At 47.1% G+C, this 11,760-nt stretch overlaps 1 non-coding gene across 1 annotated transcript; it reads right to left on the minus strand.

Annotated features, from left to right (window-relative positions):
• Positions 1-611: 611 nt before the first annotated feature.
• On the minus strand, positions 612-684 carry Trnak-cuu. The gene has a single exon. It is a non-coding gene; the product is annotated as a tRNA-Lys (tRNA).
• Positions 685-11,760: the final 11,076 nt, after the last annotated feature.

An 11,760-nucleotide genomic window follows, 5' to 3' on the forward strand; every position in this document is an offset into this window, starting at 1 on the left:
ACATAGTACCGTTTGTTACACGGGACTAAAACTCTTTAGCCCGGGAAAGGCAGCCTTTCCTGAAGATGGGGATTACTAGTGGAGTCAAAAGTCACAGTGAAGACAAGAGAACAAAGGCCAAGGAAAACATGATAGTGTGTGTTTTATAGCACCTCCAGTAACCTCCCACTGCCACAGTAACCGAGGAGTGATGGAGGAAGGTCATTGGCTAATAAAGGCACTGCCCTGGCCCATTTTATTGGTTAGAGGATAGGTGGGAGGAGAAAACAGGACAGAACACTGGGAGGAAGAGGAAGTGAGGTCAGAGTCTCGACAGCTTTGCTCTCAGGAGCAGACGCCTGAGAGAGACGCCATGCCCCACTCCCGGGATGAAGCTCCGACCCAGGATGGACTAGGCTAGAATCTCCCCGGTAAGCGCACCTTGGGGTGCCATACACAGATGATTAGAAATGGGCTAAATTAATGTGTGAGAATTAGCCTAGAAGAGAATGGGCCAAGCAGTGATTAAATGAATACAGTTTGTGTGTTGTTATTTCGGGCATAAGCTAGCCGTGCGGGCGGCTGGGGTGCTGGGGACGCAGCCCCACCATTGCCCTTATTACTACAATTGGCGCCCAACGTGGGGCTCGAACCCACGACCCTGAGATTAAGAGTCTCATGCTCTACCGACTGAGCTAGCCGGGCAGGCGGCTGGGGTGTTGGGGATGCAGCCCCGCCGCCGCCCTTATTACTTCAGAGGAGAAGATGCCATGTGTTCACAGATGAGGAGACAGGGAACGGATGACAGAAGCATGGGGACCCTTAGAACCAAACTCGGGAGAGCAGTTTGACACCAGGATCAAAGAGAGATGCTTTGCAGGAAGTAAACGTACTCAGAGGCATGCATGTGGGTTCTGTTGTCACTACCATCAGTCATCAGCATACAGTGCAAATAAGCGAAGCAAAACAAATACAACCATAAAAATTCATTTCCAAATTAAAATACCTTTGCTTAGCATGAAAGGCCGAAGGGATGAAACCTAGAATTCACAATGCGAAATAACCACACGCAAACTTGACATGTGGGTCATTTGAAAGTATGACACAGTCAAGACTAATGACAGAGTGCACAGAGCGAATGTTTGCAATACATATCTTATGTATGTATGGGTGTTTTGCCAGTATGTACGTCTGCGCACCCCCCCTTCCCTAGTGACCAGGGAGACTCGAAGAAGGTGTTGGATCCTCCAGAACTGGAGTTACAGGTTGAGTGCTGCCATGTGGTTGCTGGGAATTGAACCAGAGCCTTTTGGAAAAGCAGACAGTGCTCTTGACCACTGAGCCATCTCCCAGTCCCTTGCAATAGATATCTTACATGCAACCAAATCTGCTTGGTGTTAAAACGAACCTACAAACTAATAAAAAGACAAACAGGTCCACAGAAGAATAGTCAAAGGATAAGGAGCAAATGCTCACAAAGAAGATATTCAAATGACCTCTAAACTTACAACAACAAAAAATAAAGCTGTTCAAGCTCACCTGACCTAACACGTGGTTAGTGCTTCCGGTTTAAGCTCTCCTGTGACATGAACACGGAGCGAGGGCTTCGCAATCCGGGCACTTTTCTCCCATGTCCATGAAATCAGAGCAGCTCTCATGGGCGGGACTTCTATTATCTCCACTAGACAGGTGGGAAAAGCTCTGAAACTCTCAGTCATGAGAAACGTAACCAGGCAACAGATCCAACTTCAGAGTCTGTGGTCTAAAGTACTAGACATAGTCTAGTCAGATAATATCCAATAACATCTAAAATGAGAGAAAATACTTTGACTCGTATATTGCCATGTGGAATAAAATATGACTACTTCAGCTTTGGGGAAAATCATCTATTAAAATTTAAAATGTATAAAATAAAAACTATCAGCTATCAGCCTCACTTGATAGTGTGTTAATCAAAACTTTGGACAACGTATTCAACAGAAATTAAAACATGAAAGGATATCCACTGAAGATTGTTTTAACAGGAAAACAATTTTTTTTGCTCATCAGTTGTAGCTTTTAATGACATGTGATCTGCCATACCGAGCATTATTAAATATCAGTCTTGTTCATTAATATACATATATGTTTTTCTCTCCTGGAACTTGCTCTTGTAGACCAGGCTGGCCTCAAACTAACAGAGACTGGCCTGACACTGTCTCCCAAGTGCTGGGGTTAAAAGCATGTGCCACCACCACCTGACCCATTAAAATATTTTTATGAACTAGGGAGGTGGCTTAGTGGTTAAGAACTTCGGCCACTTTTCTACAGGATCTAGGTTTAATTCCCAGCACCCACATGGTGGCTCACAGACACCTCAGCAGGATCTTCTGACCTCAACAATCACCAGGCATGTGCATACATGCAAACAAAAATGCCCATATACATAAAAGAAATAAAAACAAATTAAATTTTTTATATTAATTTTTATATAAATTTGCTACAAATTTTATCTCTCCAGTCAATAGCAAGACAGTATTAGATTGTTTCTTAAAAACCGAGTCGCTTTTTTCTGTTCTTTTCTTTATGAAGTTTTTTTTTTTTCAAGACAAGCTTTCTCTATGTAGCCCATGCTACCCCGAAACTCATTATTTAGGTCAGACTGGCCTTGTAGTTGTAGCAATTCTCCTGCCTCCCAAGTGGATGAGCCACCAATCACACAGCTGTTATCATAAAATAATAAATGAAAAACAAAATAATGTTATTCATTTCTAGTTAGAACTAGCTACAGTAAGTTAAAAATCCTGAGCCAATTTGTGGGAGCCTAGGCAGTTTGGATGCTCACCTTTCTAGACCTGGATGGAGGTGGGTGGTCCTTGGACTTCCCACAGGGCAGGGAACCCTGATTGCTCTTTGGGCTGACGAGGGAGGGGAACTTGATTGGGGGAGGGGGAGGAAAATGGGAGGCGGTGGCGGGGAAGAGACAGAAATCTTTAATAAATAAATAAATTTATTAAAAAAAAAATCCTGAGCCAAGCTCTCCACGTAGCAGGGAAATTCCAGGCAGGGACCACTCAATGCCACGTCTCTAATGCCTGTCGTGGATCATCTTAACTCCACAGAGCTGAGCAGCCCAGTGATGTGGAGACATGGAAAGACCTGGTCTTCTATCTGAAGGGATAATCCACTCGGTAACATTTAAGTATTGTAAACAGCTAAAGACTCCCATGCATGTGCATCGACAGTGTTTCAGTCTGTGCACAGGGAGAGGGTGGACATCTTACAGTGTGTGCACAGGGAGAGGGTGGACATCTTACAGCGTGTGCACAGGGAGAGGGTGGACATCTTACAGCGTGTGCACAGGGAGAGGGTGGACATCTGCAGTGTGTGAACGGGGAGAGGGTGGACATCTTACAGTGTGTGCATAGGGAGAGGGTGGACATCTTTATACACAGTGTGTGCAAAGGGAGAGGGTGGACATCATACAGCGTGTGCACAGGGAGAGGGTGGACATCTTACAGCGTGTGCACAGGGAGAGGGTGGACATCTTTATACACAGTGTGTGCACAGGGAGAGGGTGGACATCTTACAGCGTGTGCACAGGGAGAGGGTGGACATCTTTATACACAGTCTGTGCACAGGGAGAGGGTGGACATCTTACAGCGTGTGCACAGGGAGAGGGTGGACATCTTTATACACAGTGTGTGCACAGAGAGAGGGTGGACATCTTACAGCGTGTGCACAGGGAGAGGGTGGACATCTACAGTGTGTGAACGGGGAGAGGGTGGACATCTTACAGCGTGTGCACAGGGAGAGGGTGGACATCTTTATACACAGTCTGTGCACAGGGAGAGGGTGGACATCTTACAGCGTGTGCACAGGGAGAGGGTGGACATCTTACAGCGTGTGCACAGGGAGAGGGTGGACATATTACAGCGTGTGCACAGGGAGAGGGTGGACATCTACAGTGTGTGAACGGGGAGAGGGTGGACATCTTACAGCGTGTGCACAGGGAGAGGGTGGACATCTTACAGCGTGTGCACAGGGAGAGGGTGGACATCTTACAGCGTGTGCACAGGGAGAGGGTGGACATCTTTATACACAGTGTGTGCACAGGGAGAGGGTGGACATCTTACAGCGTGTGCACAGGGAGAGGGTGGACATCTACAGTGTGTGAACGGGGAGAGGGTGGACATCTTACAGTGTGTCCACAGGGAGAGGGTGGACATCTACAGTGTGTGCACAGGGAGAGGGTGGACATCTTACAGTGTGTGCACAGGGAGAGAGTGGACATCTTTATACACAGTGTGTGCACAGGGAGAGGGTGGACATCTTACAGCGTGTGCACAGGGAGAGGGTGGACATCTACAGTGTGTGCACAGGGAGAGGGTGGACATCTTACAGCGTGTGCACAGGGAGAGGGTGGACATCTTTATACACAGTGTGTGCACAGGGAGAGGGTGGACATCTTACAGCGTGTGCACAGGGAGAGGGTGGACATCTTTATACACAGTGTGTGCACAGGGAGAGGGTGGACATCTTACAGTGTGTGCACAGGGAGAGGGTGGACATCTTTATACACAGTCTGTGCACAGGGAGAGGGTGGACATCTTACAGCGTGTGCACAGGGAGAGGGTGGACATCTTACAGCGTGTGCACAGGGAGAGGGTGGACATCTACAGTGTGTGAACGGGGAGAGGGTGGACATCTTACAGCGTGTGCACAGGGAGAGGGTGGACATCTTTATACACAGTCTGTGCACAGGGAGAGGGTGGACATCTTACAGCGTGTGCACAGGGAGAGGGTGGACATCTACAGTGTGTGCACAGGGAGAGGGTGGACATCTTACAGCGTGTGCACAGGGAGAGGGTGGACATCTTACAGCGTGTGCATAGGGAGAGGGATGTGCACAGGGAGAGGGTGGACATCTTTATACACAGTGTGTACAGGGAGAGGGTGGACATCTTACAGCGTGTGCACAGGGAGAGGGTGGACATCTTACAGCGTGTGCACAGGGAGAGGGTGGGCATCTACAGTGTGTGCACAGGGAGAGGGTGGACATCTACAGCGTGTGCACAGGAAGAGGGTGGACATCTTAGCCAAAAGAAGTTGCTATTTTGGTCAGAGTAGTGTTCAGGTGGCATTTTAATATGGTTCAATGTAACAAACTCTCAAGGAGGCTAACATGGATTATTAAAAGGAATGAGAAAATAGAACTTCTTTTATTATTTTGTTTTTATTTGAGAGTGTGTATTACTGTGTTACTTTTGGATTTTTAATAATTCTAATGCAAGTTTGTAAGAGCTTTTTGTTGTTTGTTTTGTTTTGGTTTTGGGTTTTTAAGACAAATTTTCTCTGTGTAGTGCTGGCTGTCCTGGAACCCCCTCTGTAGACCAGGCTGACATCAAACTCAGAGATTGGCCTGCCTCTGTCTCCTTTGTACTTGGATTAAAAGTGTGCACCATCACTGACCCACTATGTGTAAGAGTTAATAAAAAGAAATTGCATGCTCAGTCTGAGCCTTCATAAGCTAGGAAAAAACCACAGGTCTCAGACCGGGCACATCATCTCCTGCCCAGGGTTCCTCCACATCAGTATCACTGACCTGTTGGGTCTTCAAATGTTGTCAAACAATCCATGGGGGATAAAATCACCTCTGCTTGAGAACCTCAGGTTCTCATCGTGGAAGAGAAACCCAGAGCCCTGAGCTCTCTGCCTTGTTAGGTGCTGAAACTGTCATCTGTTTATACAGGCTATTTTCACCAAAGCCACTAGAGGGGACACTCTGCTATACAAAGAACAAAAATAGAAAAGAAGCTAGCCTAGGACTTGGTCTTCCCTCTGATTTGACTGGTTCCTACTTCTGACAGCTCTGGCTTTAGAGGGTCTTGGATACTGGGAGTGCTAACCCTTAACTTGAGGTATTGTCTGTCTTCTACTTTTCTGGTGTTTTCAGACATGGCGGGTGGGGAGAATAAAATGGCCTTGGCTTTTCAAAGCATTCTTCCTAAGCAGCCAGATGACTCATCCTTCTAAAGAAAGAGTTTTCATGAGGTGAGCCCGTGGACCATCTAGACCGAGAGGAGAAACTCTAGTTCTCTCCTTGATCCTGCCACTTCCAGGCTGTGTGAGGTCAGTCAAGATCCTCAGCCTCTCTGGTTTTATATATGTTATATGTAAAACGTATGTTAGAGCTGAGGACACCGAGCCTAACAACACATTCCGTAACTTGTCTAAGGTCACTTGTGATCAAATAGGAATTTGAGTCTGATCCGTCTACTTCTTGGGGTAGCTGAGAGAATAAAACGGGAGGGGATGTCTTAGAGTCTCAGAAGATAGCAGAGTTCAGTATGAAGTTGTGTACACACTGTGGGAATAAGGAAGTGGCTGAGAGGCACCCTGGGAGGAGGGCTCCTGGTCCTTCACTCTTGCTGGCCTCCATCCCTCAAGTTCATGTTTTCCACCCTTCATGATGGACGTAGCAGGTGTCCTCCACGCACTCATGAGTTACTTAAATGGGTCAATAGGGAAAGGATCCATGCTAACACCCCCACCCTTATCTTTCTCTCTCTCCTTTTCCTCCTTCCTTTCTTCCTTCCCTTGCATTCTGCCCTGCCCCATCCCAACTCAGCATGGAAAAATCAAACCCAGGGCATTGATTATGCAGGGTCAATAGTCTACCACTGAGCTACACTCTAGTCCCCAAAACTGTAATTTTTTATTTAAAATTTTTTATTCAATATATTTTGATCATGTTCTTCCCCTCCCCCAACTCCACCCAGAATCTCCCTACCCAGCTAATTCTATGCCCCCCCCTCCTATCTCAAACGAAACAAAAAGTTAAAACAAAACATAGAATTCTCTTAATATTGGCCATGGAGGCCTGCCCTGGACTGTGATCGATATACCTACCCAGTGACACTCCATTAGAGAAAATTGACTGTCCCTTTGCTAGTGGGTATCATTTATAAATAGCTTCTTGGTTAAGGGTGGCACTCTGTGTCCACTTCCCCCTCTCCGTGCTGGGACCCCATCTGGCTTGAACCTGTGCAGGGAGGCACAGTGAGCTCACGTGTGCATCTGTCCTGTGCATGCTGCCCTGCATGGTGAGCTCACATGTGCATCTGTCCTGTGCATGCTACCCTGCATGGTGAGCTCACGTGTGCATCTGTCCTGTGCATGCCATGCTCGGTGAGCTCACGTGTGCATCTGTCCTGTGTGTGCTGCCATTCTCGGTGACTTCATGTGTGCATCTGTCCTGTTGGGTTCGGAAGACACCTTTTCCTTGGTGTCGTCCATCCCTCTGGCTCTTATCATCTTCTGCCTCCTCTTTCCTGAGCCTTGAAGGGATGGTTTGATGAAGACATCCCATTTAGGACTGAGTGCACCAAAGTCCCTCACTCTCTGCACAGGGTCCGCCTGTGGGTCTCTGTGCTAATCCCCATCTACTGCAAGAAGAAACTTCTCTGATGTGGACTGAGCAAGGCACTGATCCATTGGTACAGCAGTGTGTCCTTAGGAGTCGTTTTAGTGCTATGTTCCTTTAGCAGAATAATAGTAGTAGGTTTTCCTCCAGGCCCCATAGTCTATCCAGCCTCAGTTTCCCTGCCACTTCAGCAGTGTCAAGAATGGCCTGCATTGGCGATGAAAGGAGACAGAGACAGAGTCCCACATTGGAGCACCAGACTGAAACCCCAAGGTCCAAATCAGGAGCAGAAGGAGAGAGAGCATGAGCAAGGAACTCAGGACAGCGAGGGGTGCACCCACACACTGAGACAATGGGGATGTTCTATGGGGAACTCACCAAGGCCAGCTGGACTGGGTCTGAAAAAGCATGGGATAAAACCGGACTCGCTGAACATAGCGGACAATGAGGACTGCTGAGAAGTCAAGAACAATGGCACTGGGTTTTGATCCTACTGCACATACTGGCTTTGTGGGAGCCTAGGCAGTTTGGATGTTCACCTTACTAGACCTGTAAGGAAGTGGGAGGTCCTTGGACTTCCCACAGGGCAGGCAACCCAGTCTGCTCCTGCTTGGTCTGCTCTTCAGGCTGATGAGAGAGGGGGAGTTGATTGGGGGAGGGGGAGGGAAAGGGGGTGGTGGCGGGGAGGAGACAGAAATCTTTAATAAATAAATAAATAAATAATGATAATAATAATAAAAAGAATGGCCTGCATTTTATGGATTGCATCAAGGGATTGCAACCCTTGCCTAGCCTTGTGTACAAATAAAAAAAAATGGTTATTCCTTTAAAACCATCCTTTAAGCACTTAAAATTTTTAATATTAAAAATTTTATTTTATGCATATGAATGTTTTTTCTGAGTGTATGCACGTGTACCACAAGCATGCCTGGTGCTATAGAGGTCAAGTGAGGTGTCATATCCCCCTGGAAATGAAGTTAAACAATGTGAGCCCCCATGTGGGTGGCTGGGAACTGAACCCTGGTCCTCTGTAAGAACAACCAAGTGCTCCTAACTGCTGAACCATCTCTCCAGCCCCCATCTACTAATCACTTTTAAACCCTGAATCATATATTCATAACAACAATAAAAGTAACTAACACAGCTCAGCAATCTTTCTCCCTGCTGTCATCCCAAGAGAAACAAAACTTAAGCATGCACACACACACACACACACACACATACACACACACACACACATGCACACACACATGCACACACACACGCACACACACACTACCAGCAACAACAACATTGTACACCCGTGTCCATGGCAATATTGTTCATGATAGTCTAAAAGTGAGTTGTGCCAGGCTGGGGACATGGCTCAGTGGTTATGAGCACCAGCTGCTCTTCCAGAGGGCCTGAGTTCAAAGTCTGCCTGGGACACAGGAAGAATTCAAGGCCAGCTTGAAATAGAAAAAAAAAAAAGGAGCCGGGCGGTGGTGGCGCACGCCTTTAATCCCAGCACTCGGGAGGCAGAGGTAGGCGGATCTCTGGGAGTTCGAGACCAGCCTGGTCTACAAGAGATAGTTCCAGGACAGGCTCCAAAACCACAGAGAAACCCTGTCTCGAAAAACAAAAAACAAAAAAAAAAAAAGAAAGAAAAAAAAAGGATTTTTTTTTCAATTTCAATTAGTTCTTTATTTAGTCTGATTTTTCACAAACAGAAGGAATCTTTTTTTCATGCTGGGGATATAGCTCAGTAGTAGAACACTTGCCTGGTTTATGTGAGACTCTAGGTTCAATCTTCAGTATTGTGCAAAAAAAGCAAAGCAAACAAGTGGAACAGTTCAAACTGTCATCAACTGATTCCAAGATAATAAACAAAATGTCTTATATTCATGTAGTACACTTTTATCCAGACATAGAAGGAATAGGCGAGGAAATACTCTACAATATGGATACACCTCGGAGGCATTGTGTTAAGTGAAAGAAGCCAATCACAACAGGCCATGTACTGTGATATTCTGTGTGCAAAATGTCCCGAGGAGGAAACTCTTTAGAGCTGGAAGGCACATTGATGGTTGTCTAAGGCTGAAATGTACAATGTTTCTTCACAAGGGATATCTGACAAAAATGTTGTAAAAGTAGACTATGAGTATGTAAATATACTAAGTATATGTAAATACATGCAAATATACTAAACCCATTGAATTGCATACTTTAAGTGGGTGGAATTTCTGCTACGTAAATCATATTTTAATCATGTTTTTAAAAAGACTAAAGGAAGTGAGAAAAATTGAAGGTGGCAAGTATAGAGAGATCTGAGGAATTCCTTGAGCCCTTAAAGATTTACCAGAAAATTAGCAGTGTACAGTTATTATTATTGTACCCAAGAAGGAGGTTTCCTAGATGAGGTGCGGGCAAGACGAGCTCCTGGGGCCACTTCTCTGTGTCTCCAAGTGGACGGTCTGCCCAGTTCCCTAACTTTATCCCCCCACCCCCGTTAGCATCAACCACAGTGCCCGAAACACAAGGATCTGCAGCTCGCTTAAGTTTGTGGATCATTTTTGCTTATTATTTTCTCTCCCTTTTCTGTTTGCATGTTACTAGGCACAGTAGGAATGAACCTCTAGTCTTTTTATTAAAGAAGTAAAGACCAGTGCCTATGGCGCAGGCTATCCACCAAGCCCCAGGGGAAACAGCAGGGAGGCATTTCTGTAGACAGGGCAGCAATGGACAAATAAACCTTCTACCATAAAAGCCTGAAACTTGCAATGCCCTCCTCAGGCCATGGTCAGGCTCTGATGGACCATGCCAACAAAGATGACCTGTCATTGCTGTTCCCCTTGAAGAAAAGCACACGGGTTTCTCCTCGGAAATTCTCGGCTAGTTCCAATTGCATGGAGACCCAAACTCCACCAAGTGTGATTTCTGAGTGTTGGCTGGCAGAGCCTTCATGAAAAGGTAATCACACAGTGTTGCCTGGCCATCGGAGACAGATTCAGAGTCATGGAGAGAGGTCTCCCTGATGCTAATATTCAGGCACACTTGGTCCTGCCCCTTGGGAACCTGGCCCCCTCTGTGAATGGCAAGCAGAACCCTCACTGCATGCAGGTGCAAAGATCCCTTTAAGAGACATGCTCTTTCCACTCCCAAGTTCTCTCTCTCTCTCTCTCTCTCTCTCTCTCTCTCTCTCTCTCTCTCTCTCTGTGTGTGTGTGTGTGTGTGTGTGTGTGTCTTCCCTCCCTTCCCCTATCCTCCTCTCTTCTCGATAAACTCATACCCAAACTATGTCTGCATCTGCGTGGCATATCCTGTCACCCACCGCAGTCCTTTCCCGCCATGGGAAGGATCCCTCTCACACTGTATCATAGAACCTGACCCTCCAAAGATGGATGGGGGAAATGAGACCACATCACTGAGACCTAAGGGGCTTGAAATTTCTGGCTTCCTCTTGAAATGAGACATTCAAGAGTCATGGAAAAGTACAAGGCAGAGTCACAAGCCACTGTGGAGAAGGAGGCTCTGCCGCTGATTAGCCGTGAGGCGGCAAAGATGTCTTTGTTTCTCCAAGAACCCATTTCCTCCTCCATCTATTTCCTCATCCACAGCTTTGTCACGGTAAGTGAAATATTGTCACAAAGAACTTACTGCGGAGACTGAAACATTCACCGTAAGTTTTCAATATGTGCCCTCCACATTTACTTTAAGGTTTTCATCTATTCGTTCAGGCAGCCAGTCAGTCAACCAGCCAGCCAGCCAGCCAGCCTTCATGGTGTACTCAGTGAGCTTCACACCAGGTACTGCGCTATAACTATGTCTTCCGAGAGGAAAGCCAGTTAGACCCAGGAGGAATAGAGTGGAGACCTGAGGCCTGCCTCCACAGTGCAGCAGAAGCAAACACAGCCTGAGCAGTGGAGGCTGCCCCGGAGATGGCGACAGCGAGTCCATCTTTCCATGTCTTTAAATACCCTTAGAGCTCTGTCCTAAGGTGAGCATCACATGACAGGGGAAGTGAGAGGGTCCTGGGGGGAAACCCCCGTTCCTCCCTGCTTCTCGGTTACAGAGGGTGGCCATGCCGTGGCTGTACAGAGGGCGATGTCCTTCAGGGAGGCCCTGTTGAATCTGTCTGGGACTGTTCCGGAAGGAGGAAGGGCGGATGGGGTGGAGAGACAGCTGGAATGTTCTGGCCTGCTGTTGGGCGCAGCCAGCCTGCCAGAGAGGAGGGCCTCTGGACATCAAAGGTTCCTTTTGTCCCTTTCCGAGTGGCAGAGCAACCAGGCCACTGGCTATGACTCAGGCCTGGCCCTGGCGTCACCCACGCCCTGCTGCTGGCCTCGGTTTGTAGCCAGGAACCTGACCAGGGAGTGGTTCTCATAGCTGCAGCAAAT

Source organism: Microtus oregoni, unplaced genomic scaffold (genome assembly GCF_018167655.1).
Source record: "Microtus oregoni isolate MIOR12 unplaced genomic scaffold, Mior012 000028F_ref0000031, whole genome shotgun sequence".
NCBI classification, from domain to species: Eukaryota; Metazoa; Chordata; class Mammalia; order Rodentia; family Cricetidae; genus Microtus; species Microtus oregoni.